Source organism: Macrobrachium rosenbergii, chromosome 33 (genome assembly GCF_040412425.1).
Source record: "Macrobrachium rosenbergii isolate ZJJX-2024 chromosome 33, ASM4041242v1, whole genome shotgun sequence".
Classification (NCBI taxonomy): Eukaryota; Metazoa; Arthropoda; class Malacostraca; order Decapoda; family Palaemonidae; genus Macrobrachium; species Macrobrachium rosenbergii.
The window spans coordinates 12572357-12583240 of NC_089773.1; the positions used below are offsets into that span (position 1 = coordinate 12572357).

The 10884-nt window shown below is 31.8% G+C and overlaps 1 long non-coding RNA gene across 5 annotated transcripts in view; it reads left to right on the top strand.

Moving 5' to 3' along the window:
* Nucleotides 1-10884, top strand: part of LOC136855934 (uncharacterized) — a 180182-nt gene extending 169298 nt beyond the window's left edge. For 2 of the 5 annotated variants that reach the window (XR_010858180.1, XR_010858181.1), the window contains 5 exons: nt 7095-7240; nt 7825-7952; nt 9656-9818; nt 10149-10377; nt 10754-10884. This is a non-coding gene — a long non-coding RNA (uncharacterized lncRNA). Of the gene's footprint in view, nt 1-4177; nt 4462-7094; nt 7241-7824; nt 7953-9655; nt 9826-10148; nt 10378-10753 lie in introns of those variants that run through there. The other 3 variants (XR_010858183.1, XR_010858179.1, XR_010858182.1) reach the window with 3 other exon arrangements.

Consider the following 10884-nt stretch of genomic DNA (forward strand, 5'->3'; position numbering starts at 1 on the left):
TATATATATATATATATATATATATATATTTATATATATTTATATATACATATACAATATACATGTTTATATATATGCATATATATCCAATTCAACCTTTTTCATCCTAATGTCTTCCGTCAGATTTTCTTCAATAAAATAATATTAAAGATGATATATTTTTTGCTTTTTCTGTTTAAAAAAATATATATTTTTATACTTGTTAGGTGTAACCCATTGCATCCAGGAACTAACAGAGGCAAACCCGGTTTATTCGGACAAAGAACAATCAATTTATCGAGGGAAAATGATTGTATCGATAAAGAACTGGCCTTGGTTGGAATAAGATATCAATATCCTTCACAAATAACATTAATTGGACGAGAGAAATCAGCGTTTCTTTTTCTTCCACTGCCCTGTGATCAGTTTCTTACGTAGGTGTGATTCCCTCGGTGCCGGCGCAGGAATATTTTATATGCTTGCCAGACAGGCGAGTTCTCTCTCTCTCTCTCTCTCTCTCTCTCTCTCTCTCTCTCTCTCTCTCTCTCTCTCTCTCTCTCTCTCTGTACAATGACAGATATATACAGAGAACGAAAGCACACTGAAAATATGACTAGGTTTCTCTGAAAATGGGGGAAAAAATTGTCCGCAAAATCCTTTGATGTTTTATAACGACGTATAACTGAAATTGTCTCTCCTCTGAAAGCACGGTTGCAATCCACAAAGTTGATAAAACGCTTTGCAGGCAAATAAAAAGAAATAAATAAAAGGAAGTGTGGTTAGCGAGGCAGCTATCTGAATCAGTATAAGATTCAAGAGAGAAGAATAGAGATGAATATTGCAGGATCTTCCATTTGGAGCAAAGGAGTTTTGAAATACGATAAGCCCATTACCCGCATTCAAGGCCAGTTTGAGCTCCCTGTTTCTTGTTTCGACACTTTCCTGGAAAAATTCCGTATTTCGAGATGGGTTGCAAGTTTGGCTCAACCTAGAGACTTTTTATTCAGGAAGTGCTCAAGTGCTTTCAAGGTGCAGGCGAGTGGCACTTATTTGTGAGAGGGCTTGGCATTCTGTGTATGGTTTTCTGAGTAGAAGGGACATACATATATGTGTGTGTGTGTGTAGACCTGTGTGTGTGTATGTGTGTATCTAAAATCTTAAACGCTTACCCCTCAGGTCAGTCAACTTTCCTGTATTCCCAAAAGGAAAGAAAACCTTCAAAATTAATGCCATAAAAATCCACCCTCCGAGACTCTCTAGAAATAGAGACATTTTCCCAGCTCATATGTGGCCCTTTTTTCCTATAAAAAACTTCCCACCCTCCTTTTTTTATTCACCCCCCCAAAAACGGTGTCAAAAAACTTGCCGGGGATATTTGCATATGTCTCTGAGGAAAAGTTTTAAGCCCAATGTCCTATAAACTCGAACACATTGCAAAGTTACCAACTGCAGGAGTTGCCTGCCATTTGCATAGGGCTCTAAAAGTGCCTGGTATTTTTTTTTTTTTACTCTCGTCTCGGTGAATTTTGCCGTCAGAAATTACGTGATGAACTTTTAAAAAAAATATTTTTTTTAGGCTTGGCTTTACTTTTAATAAAGTTGCTTTATTACTTGAAGCTACTTTTAGTCAAAATATGATGGAAGATTTATCTCTTGTATTTAATTTACATGTTAAATTTAAAAAATATGAATTAACATCTTCATGTAAATAAATATTTAACATGGACTGCTCACTATTGGTTAAATGTGTTAGATTTAAAAGTGTATGAGTGTACATATACACGTGTGTGTTATTGCAAACCTTTTGAGAAACTTAAATAAACTCAAAAACTTATATATATATATATATATATATATATATATATATATATATATATATATATATATATATATATATATATATATATATATATATATTCTGCTGCATTAGCCGTGGTTTATAAATAGTAAATGAAACGTGAGTTGCAAAGTCCGTAGAGTTTCTAACATTTAAAAGGGTGGGGTTTCATGTGTAAATTTTAAAAAGCATGAACTATGTTCAACCACTGTCGTTTAATGCAACTTTTCAATTCTTATTATAGATACAGTATAGAGTAAATTTAATCATAACTGCTAAGCGTAGACACATTTTTGAAATAATAAATTACACATATGTAATTGAGAGAGAGAGAGATTTTTATTAGACAAAATAGATCCACCATTTTGGCAGGATGTTCCGTTAGGTATACTGCATTAGGATAATTTTTCTTCCGAGAGAGAGAGAGAGAGAGAGAGAGAGAGAGAGAGAGAGAGAGAGAGATTTATCTAACAAATTCAACTCCTCCATTTTCCGTCCAATTAATTGTCTCCTAATATCTCTCACGGAGAAACAATAATTGCAGTATATCAATAATTTGACTGACATAACCTTTCTTTCTCGTGTAAACACCTTTACGCCTACTTTTACAGCCATAATTGATTAATATCAGTCTCTCAATGTATTTAGAAATCACACACATAGCTAGTGACTCAGCCACACCAAAATCTCAACAGTCTACCAAAGATATTCGTTTTCTTTAGTGGTCTAACTGACGAACGAAAACTTTCTCAGTCATTGTAAGGACGATAAACGAAAATTAACAGATTTTTGAGCCTATCCTGTTGTTGAAGCCACAATAGATGGCTCTAATATTATGAGTTTTTTCTGATAAGTATAAAGAAAGAATCGCAGTTGCTTTGATACTGGTATAAGGTCATGTTTGCAAAGTGGTAGCTCCGTGTTTTATTCACAAAACAAAAAATGGCTTAAAGTGGTAATAAGTAACAAAGAGTTAGTGAACAAGAAACCTGATATGAAAATATTTAACACTTCATTGACAAACTAATATTAATATTATCTGATTAAACATCGGGTGTGACGTAATCTAAAATGGGAGGAGGCTTGTCTATTATGGGAGAGAGAGAGAGAGAGAGAATTATATACTAAAACTATTCTGTTTAGTGTTTCAGCCTGATCGTATGTTGCTAATTCATGCCATATTTAATTAACGGTATATAAACCACTCACCCCTTCCAAAATTCAATCATTTTAGAATGAAACAGCGTGAGGTAAATAAAAACCAGGAGTCTGCCATAAACCAGCGTTTTCTATGGTTTTATTACGCGAAAGAAAATTCTCTTTCTCCTCCCAAGCATAATAAACTCAAAATAGGAAAATTCAAACTGACAACAGTTGCTTTAGAATCCTTGGTGATGACTTCGTCGAAACGTCACTAGATGGCTTTACGTTACATTGCATCGTTTACTAAGTCAAGTTTAGGCAGTCGTGTTGATGTAATTGATGACTAAAGTGATACTTTAGGTCCATCTCAACTCTTAACGATTTCAGTTTCAATCAACTGGCCATAGGGCTAAATTTCATTCTGAGACCTCCCCCCCCCCAACAAAAAAACACTAATATGAATTATATATTTTGAAAGCTCCTTCTGTTCATTTTAAATATTTTTTGGGAGGGGCCTCGATTAATTTTAATACAGTTTTATATGTATTTTTAGACTGTGCATATTTTCAATAGGCGTTAGCTCTTGAATGGAATATCCTTATGAAAACAAATAGATGTAATTAGTAATTTCTCCATAATCTGATGACGTAGGTTGCCTAATCTCTGAGATAAGGTTCCCTTTAACCAATTCATAGAAAATGGTACTATTGTTTACACAAGAGAAAATGTATGTATAAATTCTACGATAACTTTTCCGGATGTATCAGAATATGTTGAGCCATCACCCGAATATTGAAGATAAAGATGAGGGTATTTTATGGATATATTAATTTATTTGTGTACATTTATGTGTATGATGTTATCGTTATTAGACCTATACAAGGGAAGCACCTCTTCTTCTTCTTCGTTTTAACGTGCTTTCAAGATTAAAAAATGTAAAAATAAGCCATTTTGCATATGATTCAAGTCAAATTAACATTTTAAAAAGTACACAATACATTGTTCAATTACGATATCTCAAGTAGCAATGGAATCTGCTATTAAAAATTACGTTTCATCTCGAGAAACACTGACTACAAAACCAAAATATAGATGGCGTTACTTGTCTCAAAGGACACAACCCACCAAAGCAAAGTTTCAATGGCGACCATGATTTCCTCGCCTCCGGGATCCTTGTTTATCTGAGGTCAAGGGTTTGAGCCGGTTTTTCAGAGGTTTTTGCGCTAGAGCTTTCGTAAGGGACGTGAAATATCTTAAAGTGCTTGAATAAGTGTTTAAGTTTTATATACTTTTTCCGTATTTATGAAGTTGTGTTTTCATATTGGCATCCAGTTTGTATATAATTCCGCGGTTTTATAGTTGTGATTTCGTCTAATCTGTGGTTTTAGTGAAGTGGATATTTTTTACTAAGGATTCGAATAATCGCGTTTTTTTATATAGGCTTTAAAATTTAGCTGATAACGGCTTATATTCTTTGTGGTGTTATACATCGTGATTTTCCTGTAAGTAATTTAGCCTATTATAATTCAGATTTTTTAGCATGGACTTAGGCTATATTGGCAGCCAGTAGTTGCAATTTTTTAGGGATTACTAGGGCCATATTATTAGTTGCTATTTTTTAGGGATTACTTAGGCTATATTATTAGTAGCTGCTATTTTTTAGGGATTTCTTTGGCTATATTATTAGTAGTTGCTATTTTTTAGGGATTACTTACAGAGTTAAATAATTTTTATTTTCATCGTTTGTTTCATGTTCCATGGATGCCAGATATTTTCCAGAAGTGTTGGGAAAGTTTTGAGGTTTTTATAGTGGAAAAATCATTTTTAGTGGGTTTTTCTAGTGTTTACAGTGTTCCTTCCCAGTCTCTGAATGTGTGATATGGGTTTTCACTGGTGCATTGTGTTCGTTTTACATAGGGTTTTCGTGTAGTTTCCACTTTTTTTAATTTTTTTAAATATTTGTAGTTTATCCAATACGTCTGTTGTATTTAAATGCGACTTGATTTTCCAAATCTTGTAAAGTTTTTCTAGCATTTAATTTTATAATTCGTGAGTTTAGATCTTAAAAGGTCACTAAATTTTCATGTGATATTTCAAATTTTATTTACAATTTCAGTGGTATTTTCGGTCGGGTTAACTGGTATATAATCCAAGAATTGCTGGTACTCTGATATAGTCCTGTTTAGTTCACTGCACCATATTACTGCAACAACCTTTGTTGGTGAATTAGTGCATTTGGTTAAGACAGTTTCATAACCGCTACCTGGGTTTCATTTTTTTGTTTTCAGTGACAAGATTTTCGAATGCCTTGTCACTGCAGGCCATTTGTTTAGATTCATATTTTGAAGTGTTATTAGATGGGATGTGTTTCAAGAATTTAATTATTCATACAGGCTTTAAAATTTAGTTGATTGTGGCTTTTGTTTAAGCTTTTCGTGTTTTGATATTCCATGGATATTTATATATTTTCAATGGTTTTTTTTTATTTTAGATAGCGATTTCTTAGGTAACAATTTGAGGTGTTACTATTCAGATTTTTATGAACTTGGGCTATGCTAGTGGTTAGTAGTCGCTATTTTTAGGGATAATTTTGAAGGGATTATTTCCCAAGTTTAAAAGCTTTAATTTTCATCGGTGGGTGTTTTCATTGTCCATGGATGTCTTTCATATTTTCGAGTTGAAGTTGCAAAGGCTTTGAGTTTTTTCCAGCAAAGAAAAAGCAGGGTTTTTTTTTTCAGTATTACGGCGTTGCTTCCCAGTCTTTGAAGATCTGATTCAGGTTGTGTGTGGAACATTCAAGTGTTAATTTTACATAGGTTTTTCCTATTTCCATTTTTTATTTGGCTTATGTTTTGGATATTTTATAACTATTTTTCAGTTTTAAGTTTCGGAGGTTTTATACTTAAATGCGGTTTATTTTTCCAGTTTTATCAGCTTTTTTCAGCGTTGAATTTTATATTTTTGAAGTTTTTCGATGTTCATTTTTCTTTAGTGGTACTTTACGTTATTTTGCCTGATGTTACTCAGGTTTTTTTTTAAGGTTCCTAGTGACACGTCTTCTAAATTTTCATTCGATATTTTGAATTTTATAATTTACTATTAAAGTGATTTTTGTGTTTAATTGGTATGTTCGTCTTATATTTGCAAATTTCCACAGTGTTTTTAACTGTTTTGTCACTGTCCAGTAATTATTGATATTTTGATTATCAACCAATATGGTTCAGTACACCATATTACTGCAACAATGGGAATGAGGTAATATTTTGACTGATAAATGTCGAGATTGCAAGGTTGTGTCTAGTATGTTTAAGTGGTTTAATTGGAAGTAACTTGTAAATGTGATAAAACTAAGCATAGGTTGGACTTGTGGTAGTACTAAGAACATTTTTCTGATGGGATACAAACATGATTTGTAATATGAAGCACTAGGACAGTTTAGTGTCTTAAATAATTTAGTCTGACAAAGTTTCAAAAACTGTTCTGTTATTTATTTTTAATAGGCAACAATGCATAATCAGTGGATTATGAAGCATTCTAGGCTCCAAAAGCGAATAATGAGATAGTGGCCAAAATTTCAGTGAATATTGATGCGAAGTATTAAGTGCAGTATGTTTTGGATTTTACAAAACTGTATTGAAATAGTTGATTTGCAAAGAAATATTTTTCAGGTTTTTCTGTTGTGTATATTTAATAGAGAAAATCTGTATTTAGACAATCTTCAATTAAAATGGGTGGGAATGTATCAGGCCACAAAACTTTAATGTCAAGAAGTTTCATCACTTGATTATCTTAAAAGTACTTTATTTTGAGAACAATTTGAACTAGTTTTAAAAATAATTTGAGCTATTTTTAAAAGACGATTTTGCGAAACCTAATGCTTAATTCTTACTATAAGGCTTTAAACGTATTTGAAAGTATTTGAAAGTGAATCCCTCCTTGAAATCTCTTAAGATTAAAAACAATATCTCTATTTTGCCATAATATATTATACAAAACTGTATTGAAATAGTCTGATTCTAGTGTTAATTTTCCAAACGAACCATTTGTATATGGAGAGTCCTAGTTGTCTAAATTTTACATAATTGTGCTAGAGTTTTTATGAAGGTTATTATAAGACTGTTTTTTTATTTTACAGGTTACGTTTGCCAACGTTTGAATGAACCTGAAGAATGATTGAAGTGCAGATTTTAATCTGACAAAGTTTGGGTTTATAGAGTATTGATTTCCCAACTAGTAAGGACTGCATTGCAACACAAAATTGAAATTTCCCAGTTGTAAAAGGTGAGAGAAATATCTTTTGAACTGAAAAATTAATTGCAACAGGCTCTTAGTGCACTTAACTCCTTGAGAGGAACCTCATGATTTCAGAACGCACCACAAATTAAAGATGACGTGAAAAACTATTTTCATTCAACATTTTTATAGTTTTAAAACTGCTGTATCCAACCAGATTTTCCTGGGTCTTACTGTGGCATGTCCCATCCATTTGTGATTTCCATTTTTTAAACTCTTCTTCATAGGAATGTATTTTTGGAAGTAACTTTGTCCTGACTTTTAATATAAAACCTGTAACCTGAAGGTAAATATTTCAAGTAAAGCTTTAATTTAAGCTTTTATTATTGTCTAGGCTTAAATTGGTTAGTCTTGGTAGCAGGTGGTTGCTGTGGGGTACTGTGGTTATAATAGTAGTAGAATAGTTGGTCTTAAGGTACAGTATAAAGGGAATGAATTAAGTTCCAGTAGTGGTAAGATGCCAGTTTAATTTTCTAAATATTCTATGAATTTCAGGTACATATCTTATACTGTTTTCAAGTAATTACGAATTACTCAGAACTCTGAACATTAACAGCAATATTTTATTACAGGTAAATACTTTGAGGTCACCTAAGGCAGAAAAGGTTCTGCTAACTATTGAAGATTTCAACGTTACAAGTTTTAAAGACCGAAGTAGCTCTCTTGAATATTTCAAAAATTCAAGTACCACGATGTCCAGGTAAGGGATTGTGTTGGTTTCTGAGTTCTGTCTCATTCTGATGTGTATTCTGGTGTAGTGTTAGGCTATATTAACAAAACCTCTAATGCATTAGATGCTCTAAGGTTCAGATTATGTCATTAATTCTTGAGTAAGCCATTTACATAATTTATATTTGAGGATTAGATGCCAGGCTGCAGTGGTGACACTTGACATAAATCTGTTTGAATTAAGTTTAATATTCACGTGCAATTAGAAACTGTAGGCTTACCTAAAATTAGTTACATTTGAAAAAAAAAAATTTCTAATTTGAGATTAAGTTAAACTACTGGCAATGGTTATTTCAACTAAAGGTTGTGCCTATTTGAGTCTAGTATGATTTGAGGCTAGTATGTTTTGAGGGGGCTTGGGCTTTTGTTGTAGCTTTATTTCTTTAGGCTTTTGTCTTTAAGAGGCTTTTGTTTTATTGAGGTTTTTTAGGTTTTTGTTTCGAGACTGTTTTTTTTAGGTTTTTGTTTTGACTGTTTTTTTAGGCTTTTGTTTTGAGACTGTTTTTTATTAGGCTTTTGTTTTGAGAATGTTTTTTATTAGGCTTTTGTTTTGAGAATGTTTTTTATTAGGCTTTTGTTTTGAGAATGTTTTTATAGGCTTTTGTTTTGAGAATGTTTTTATAGGCTTTTGTTTTGACTTTTTTTAGGCTTTTGGTTTGAAACTGTTTTTTTTAGGTTTTTGTTTTGAGACTTTTTTTAGGCTTTTGTTTTGAGACTGTTTTTTTTTTGGCTTTTGGTTTGAGACTTTGTTTTTTTAGGCTTTTGGTTTGAGACTGTTTTTTTTAGGCTTTTGGTTTGAGACTTTTTTTTTTAGGCTTTTGGTTTGAGACTTTGTTTTTTAGGCTTTTGGTTTGAGACTTTGTTTTTTAGGCTTTTTTTGAGACTTTGTTTTTTAGGCTTTTTTGAGACTTTTGTTTTTAGGCTTTTGGTTTGAGACTTTTGTTTTTTTAGGCTTTTGGTTTGAGACTTTTGTTTTTTTAGGCTTTTGGTTTGAGATTTTTTTAGGCTTTTGGTTTGAGACTTTGTTTTTTAGGCTTTTGGTTTGAGACTTTTGTTTTTTTAGGCTTTTTTTAGGCTTTTGGTTTGAGACTTTGTTTTTAGGCTTTTGGTTTGAGACTTTGTTTTTTTAGGCTTTTGGTTTGAGACTTTGTTTTTTTAGGCTTTTGGTTTGAGACTTTGTTTTTTTAGGCTTTTGGTTTGAGACTTTGTTTTTTTAGGCTTTTGGTTTGAGACTTGTTTTTTTACTTTTGGTTTGAGACTTTGTTTTTTGCTTTTTGGTTTGAGACTTTTTTTTTAGGCTTTTGGTTTGAGACTTTGACTTTTGCTTTTTGTTTTTTGTTTTTTTAGGCTTTTGGTTTGGTTTGTTTTTTAGGCTTTTGGTTTGAGATTTGTTTTTAGGCTTTTGGTTTGAGACTTTGTTTTTTTAGGCTTTTGGTTTTTTTTTTTTTAGGCTTTTGGTTTGAGACTTTGCTTTTTAGGCTTGAGACTGTTTTTGGCTTTTAACTTTTTTTTTTTCTTTATTTCAAGGTTTGTGTTTTTCTTTGAGGCTTTTGTTTTTCTTATTTTGAGGCATACTTAAGGTTATTAGTATGCGTCAAAATAGAATATATAAAGTATATGAAACTAAGATGTACATTTCAGCTAAATGTATTCTAATAACCACAAATATTTCAGAAACTTATGGCTTCTAATCACTAGGAAAATGCAAGAATCAAGCAACTAAGTGGCCTACCAATATCCAAATTTTAAATGCAATTCATCAGTAATGTTCATCGCTAAGACTTATTTTGTGTGTGTAAGCTGAAGTGTGAGACTGAAAAGTGAGCTCCTGTAAAAAGTTCAGTGTAAAGTATATTTAACTGGAGTTATCTAATTCAGATATACCGAGTTCTTGAATTATATCATTATTAATCATTTAGCATTAATAATTTGGTCAACATATATATTTTTCAATTACACAATTATTCTTTTAGCGTTACCTGGTTAACAAAATCAAAAGTCCTTTAATGAATTAGTTTTCTTTGATATTTGATTTTGTGTAATTTATCTACTGAATACTACAAAATTTTGCTGAAACCATAATTTTTACTAGAACCATTAATTTTAATAAAGCCAACACTCAACAATTAAAGTAATTTGTTTACTAATTCATTACTTTCTATTTCAGGTTATTACTAAATTCAAGAAACAATGTGGAGTTACAAGAGAGGATATATTGTTAAATTACTGCACTGGATTCGGCGATCATTATGACGTGATAGAAGAGTGCGTGGACTGAAAGAATATTTGTTGAATGATGAGATGCATGTTTCCCTTACCTACAAGACTTGTGTTGCTGCAGGAAATCTACAGAACTGTCTCTACCAACTTCTTGCTTAGGAACCATGTTTATTATGGTGAGTTATGTTAATGCACTTTTATGTACTTTTCATTCGTGTAGTCTTCATGTTCCGTTTTATATCCACTGTAAGAAACTTAACTTACTGCAGTTTAAACTTACAAAATTGGTTTTTAAGACTTAAGGTACTAAATATTTTAAACTTTGAAGAATTCTTGTAATTATGAATTAATTAGATTCTAATTTTTTTACGCAAAAGTGTTTTGACTTATCAAAAAGTTCTAGGTAAAGCTTCTCATTCATAATATTTTATCTTGGCTTTTGTTATAAGAAAATTTAATTTTCATAAACTAGATCTATAACGCATAAGAAAATTTAATTTTCATAAGAAACTAGATCTATAACGCATAAAGCATGTCATTTTATTCTTTCAGGGCGAAATCTGTGAAGAAATACGATGGTTGTCTAGACTTAAAAGGCCGAGAGAAAGCTGCCAACTTCTGGTGGAGATTTTAAATGCAGAGACCAGCAGTGAAGGGAATAGAGACTACAAGAATGACTGGCT